The sequence below is a fragment of the Adiantum capillus-veneris genome, chromosome 9 (genome assembly GCF_014529385.1).
Source record: "Adiantum capillus-veneris isolate H3 chromosome 9, ASM1452938v2, whole genome shotgun sequence".
In the NCBI taxonomy this organism is placed as follows: Eukaryota; Viridiplantae; Streptophyta; class Polypodiopsida; order Polypodiales; family Pteridaceae; genus Adiantum; species Adiantum capillus-veneris.
This window is the reverse complement of record NC_140939.1, coordinates 160,472,955-160,478,954: the sequence shown is the minus strand read 5'-3', so window position 1 is coordinate 160,478,954 and position 6,000 is coordinate 160,472,955.

Below are 6,000 nucleotides of genomic sequence, written 5' to 3'. Positions count from 1 at the left end.
TATGAACGTTTTCCTATGGTCTTTCAGAATAGTGGATGGTGGTAACCTACAACACATCAATCTACAAACTAAGTCTAGTGAGTGACTTTGTCCTCCAAAAAGCAACACTTACAACATTCAAGTATACTTACCATCTCTCTTATTGTTATCCACTTATCTTAGACAATCCTGACTCATATGTTACTAGTATAGGATATGCCTCAAAAGAAGCCCACATTACAGGATGACCGACATATTTTCCCTCTCAAGGTTGCCACAAAATACTATGAGCAAGTAACAATCCTCACTATTTCTACAACGGTATCAATGATGTCATGCCTCATCTCAACACGAACCAGATATAGTCCAAAATACAATAGTTCTTGTGGAAAATTTCACCCAAACCAATCGATCTTACATTAATCTCTTAAAGAATATGAAATTGACACACTAATATAAAATGCGCATAACATAAGTAAGTAGGTCAATCTGAGTTGCAAAATTGTCAAGCCATCAATGTTAAAAGCAAAGGTTATAGGTCGAATTTCACCCATATCCATGTATACAAATCCTACAACAATGATTGAAATGCCTTAGGGAACTGCCTTGTCGAATTCGCCTCCCTACCTCCCTATTTATAGGCCCTTGGCATTGTAGGATTCCCTGCCCATTTAGCAATCGACCCTTGGCCTAGGTCCATGACCCCCTAGGGTTGCCCTTGGCATGACATTACTCCCCCCTTGGAGAAGTGTTTTCATCCTCAAAAACAAAAGTGGGAAACTTTTTCTTAGGAACACTAATGTTTTCCGAAGTGGCACCTTCTTCAGGTCGATCTTTCCACTCGACTAAAGCTTGTCGACGTACATGATGATGTGTACGTAAATCATGATAGTCTAAGATTTGCTCAGGTTCATGCGATTGGGTAGGAGGTTCAACAAAATCAACCAGAATCTGCTAGGCAATGACATTGCCATCCCCATGTATGCGTTTACGTAAATGAATTACATGAAATATCGGATGAATACGAGAGTGTGCAGGTAATGAGAGTTTGTAGTCTCAATCACCAACTCGTTTGAGTATCTTGAAAGGCCCACAGTATCTCGGAGATAATTTAGGTGTTGGCCTTGTCTTCGGACTTTCTGAATACTCTGGCACACACAACAATACCTTATCCCCTTTTGTGAAGATAACTTGCCAACATTTCTCATCATCGTATTTTTTATACCAATCTTGGGCTTGTCGAACATTTTGGTGAGCCAGTTTCAACATATCCATATGGTTTTGGATAAAACCCTTGGCTTGTTGGAGTTTTTTTGTTGCCAACCCCACTATATCTGGAGACCTAGGTCAAAAACCGTTCATTAGCATGAAAGGACTAAAGCCTGTGTTACATGCTTAACATTGTTGTAAGCAAATTCAAGAATAGGTGAGTGTCTTCCCAGTCTAATTCCTACTTGCCAATGTAGGACCATCCATTTCAGGATGATCTGTCGTACTTAGCTTGAGTTGTGTATCGAGTCGTTTAAACAAAACCCTCCAAAAGTGAGTGCTAAAATTGGGATCACGATCACTCACAATGTTACTTGGCAATCCATACAACTTGTACAAATTGTACAGAAATAACTTAGCTAGCTCTGGAGTCTTGATTGTTGATATGGTTGGAATGAACTTGCATAGTTTAGTTGATTGATCTATGACTACCATATCGAGACATGACCTCGTACAGTGGTTGGTAAACCTACAATGAAATCCATAGAAATACTTTCCTATTTACCACTAGGAATGGATGCAAGAGACCTCCTGCCTTCAAGCGCTCTGCTTTATTAATATGACATTTGTGGCAATGCAAGACATAGTCTTGGACATAGCCGTGTAAACCTGGCCAATAAAAATATCATCTTACAAGAGCATAAGTCTTCTTAATGCCTGGGTGCCCTACACTTGGACGATTGTGACATTTATAAAGAATTTGGCACCGAATGTTTGCGTCCGTCGGTACACAAACTCTCCCCTTGTGGACCATTATCGATGGAAAAATTATTCCATCTTTGCAGTTCATCGCTCGATTAGACGAGAGCTGAGTGTGGAGGATAACGACACATATCATCATTGGAGTGAGAAGGATCCCTTATTTTCACATGGCTCCACACTTTGGACTATGCATTGTCATGCTCGTATCTTCCCTTAAGACAGTAAAAAAACCCACTTTTGATTTTTGTGAATAGAAGAGAGTTGATCTCAAGCATACGCCTAAGACCGTCAGCTACCATGTTGTATCATCCTTTATGATAGCGAATCTTTGCATCATACTCCTGAGTCTCAACCCATCTGGCCTTTTGACCCTTCAAATCAGTTTGTTGTGTAAACTATTTTATGCTTTCATGGTCAACCACAATCTCAAACTGAGATCCACATAAATAATGCCACCATGTCTTCAAGGAAGACACTATTGCATAAAGTTCTCGTTTATAAGCATAGTAGTTATGTTTTGCTAAATCAAGCTTGTTGCTTTCAAATGCAATTGGCCTATCTTCCTGTAGAAGGACTGCTCCAATAGCAGCTTACTGGCATCCATTTCTAAAATGAATGGCTTCAAAGGATCCACAATAGCTAGAATAGGAGATGTAGCTAAGGAATCCTTGAGAGCATCAATGTTGAGCGACACCTTTCTAAAAGGTTTTCTCCTTGGCTTTAAGTTGGTCCATCGTCGGCACGACAATGTGAGCATAGTTTCTAATGAACCTTCGATAAAGACCTGCAAATCCGAAGAAAATCTGTAACTCTTCCAGATTTCTAGGAGAAGGCCACCTCCGAATGGCATCCACTTTGGATTGATCCATGTGCAGCCCATCAACTGAGATGACATGCCCTTGGTAGTGAATTTCCTCCTTGAGAAAATCACACTTCGACAAATACTTTCTTTACATGTTGTAATTGCTCATCTTAAGAGGCCTTGTCCACAAGAATGTCATCGAGAAAGACAATAACAAACTTGCCTAAATACGGTCTCACGACACTATCCATGAGCGTCATGAAAGTTGCGAGCGCATTGGTTAACCCAAAGGGCATAACCTGAAACTCATACAATCCAAATCCTATTTGGAACGCAGCTTTGGGTATATCAACAAGTTGAATGCATACTTGGTGATATCCCAACTGCAAGTCTATCTTAGTAAAAATATGAGCATGGGTAAGCTTGTCAAACAACTCATCCACTCGTGGTAACGGGTACTTGTTCTTAACAATTATCGCATTCAAACCACGGTAGTCAATGCACGTGCACATGCTACCGTCTTTTTTCTTCACCAAGTTCTTAACAATTATCGCATTCAAACCACGGTAGTCAATGCAAGTGCACATGCTACCGTCTTTTTTCTTCACCAATAGGATAGGAGAAGCCCATGGTGGTGAAGAACTAGGTTGAATAAACCCTCTATTGAGATAGTAAGCAAACTAACGTTCCACCTCAACAGCCTCAGAATGACTCATTCTATAGGGTGGTTTACTAATTGGTTTATTGTCTGCAACCACATCCATGCCATCTTGCACAAATTGTGTCGATGGTAATCTTGGTGGTAAATCTCTAAGAAATACATCTTGATATTCCATCAACAATTTTTTAAATTATTAGCACATTTGCTTGTTGAGAAGAGAGAGTAGTAGCCATCGCAGGGAGAGAAGCATGCAACGAGGAATTTTCAACAATATCAACAGAATCAACATTTGAAAGAAAATGACACAAATAGTAACACAAGAAAACTTCTTCTATTTCATTATCAGAAGTGAGAAGCATGCGGTGTTGAGGAATTTTCAACAAAATCAACATTTGAAAGAAAATGACACAAAGAGCAACATAAGAAAACTTCTTCTATTTCATTATCAGAAGTGAGCTTCATAAGCTCTATTGTACATATGAGTGGTGAGGAAGGCACATCCTTCTCTCCTAACAACAACATATGTGTGCAATGGGATTCAAACATCAAACTATTGTGCTTGTAACTACGCTTACGTGATGGTCCTAGGTTGTGCAATATTCTTGACCAAGTACCACATCTGCCCGCTCCATATTCATATCTTGGAAATCCAAGGACGTGTTATATTTTTGAATTTTTGACGGTACAACTATCACTTGAGTGCCCCACACCTCGACATCATGGCCGTTCATCATCATTACCTTTCGGTGGGAACTCAGAGTCTGGGGCAACTTGAGTCGTTTCACTAACTCATAGTTAATGAAATTGTGCAAGGCACCATTGTCTACCAAAATACGCACCTCGTGCTCTTGAATAGATCCGTGCATATGCACTAGCTCATGTGGACCAAAGGTCTGCGGTCACACGGAAGCCGTTATACAACATTCATGCACCACCTCAATGTGTGTTACCTCCACATTGGAGAAATGAGAGGAAGAATAAAGATGCAATAGCTACACCATGTGCACTACTCTTTCCTTACCCTGGGCAATATATTTCCTATTGACACAATCCTTTTTGTCGTGGCCGCTTCCTAAGCATTGAAAACATAATTTTTTCCTTTTTTGCCTTCTCAAACTCTTATGTAGAGAGAGACCCTCTAGACCCCTTGGGTTTCTTGGATGCCTTTGAATTGGTTACTATAAACTTTCTTTTATTATGCACATGATGTGTACGTATGTTACCATGTGCAGTGTCAGGCACGTGAGTAGTGTGCTGTGTTTTATCATCAGGCTCATCATGGATATGAGATTGCACTGTGGCCTCCTCAAGCGTCTTGGGATCATGAGTCTTGACATGCTTCTTAAGCTTTGGTGTCAGACTGCAGATAAAACCTCGCACCTGTTGAAAGGTATCTAACCCCTTCAGCTTGAGAATGACATCCCGGTAGTGCGAGATATATTCCAACAATGTTTTATGTTGTCGCATGGAACACTTATCCCAAGCTGACCAATTTCTGTTCGCTTCATTCGTGGGCAAAAAATCCTTCTAAATACAACCTTAAAGGGTGCCCAAGTCTATGGTATGATGCACTTCTCCTTGAGATTCATCCACCATTTATAGGCCTTGCCTTCTAATGTCAGACTTATCTGCGGTGCCCTTACTACATCCGGAGTACTCGTGAATCCCTTCCCACTTACTGAAAAAGATATTCACCATATTTTTATTGCACTCTCTTTCTTCTCCCTTAAAAGTCGGCGGTGTTGTATTTTTCAACAAATCATCCACCTCCTTGTGGGTGAGAGGGTGCAGAGTATGCGGGGGGGACCATGTTCCTGATTGGAGCCTTGCTCCTGCATATGTGTATCAACAGAGCCCTTGGCCTACTGTTGCATATATTGCACTACTGAGGTGGATAATTTAGTAAAACTATCATTGAAAGATGCAAATTTTTTTCCATCACAGACATGCGTACTTGAAGTGCTCAAAACTCCTGGAATATCAAGCAATTCAAAACTATCATCCCCTCCCATAGTTGCGCGAGTACCCTCCGTGAGAGAGTCCGATTGCGGGCCATCATTGGGAGGGTTGGGTGCATGATGCTCAAAGTCAAACGTGTTAACGTCAAAATCCATGGCGACTATGTGCAGTGCTAACAAGAAAAGAAAGAGTACCTTGGCTCGATACGCTCAATGAACATCGATCATATTCTCAGAAATCATCGTGATTAATAATAATTAGCCTTACCAATTACTTTGTCAATTTGTAAGACTATCGGTTTTGAGCAGTAAACCGATGAAACTGGTACTATTGCTTGAATTTTTGTATGAGGCTTTTTGTAGGAAACTTGAGAATTGCTATGAATATCTGAAATGTATAGAAATTCATCACTTTGAAGAACTTTTGTTGCTCCTTCTCCTACTCTGCATGTATGGTTGCTTGCCTTGGTGCATAGAAGATAAATAAATAGATTGATTCCATTATCGTCCTCGGAGGTCAAATATGACATATGGGACCAAAAACATACATGGTCGAGCCTCTTACTAGAGGATTACATGAGAAATTATGACTAATGCGGATACAACAAAATTGTGACAGATGTCACTTA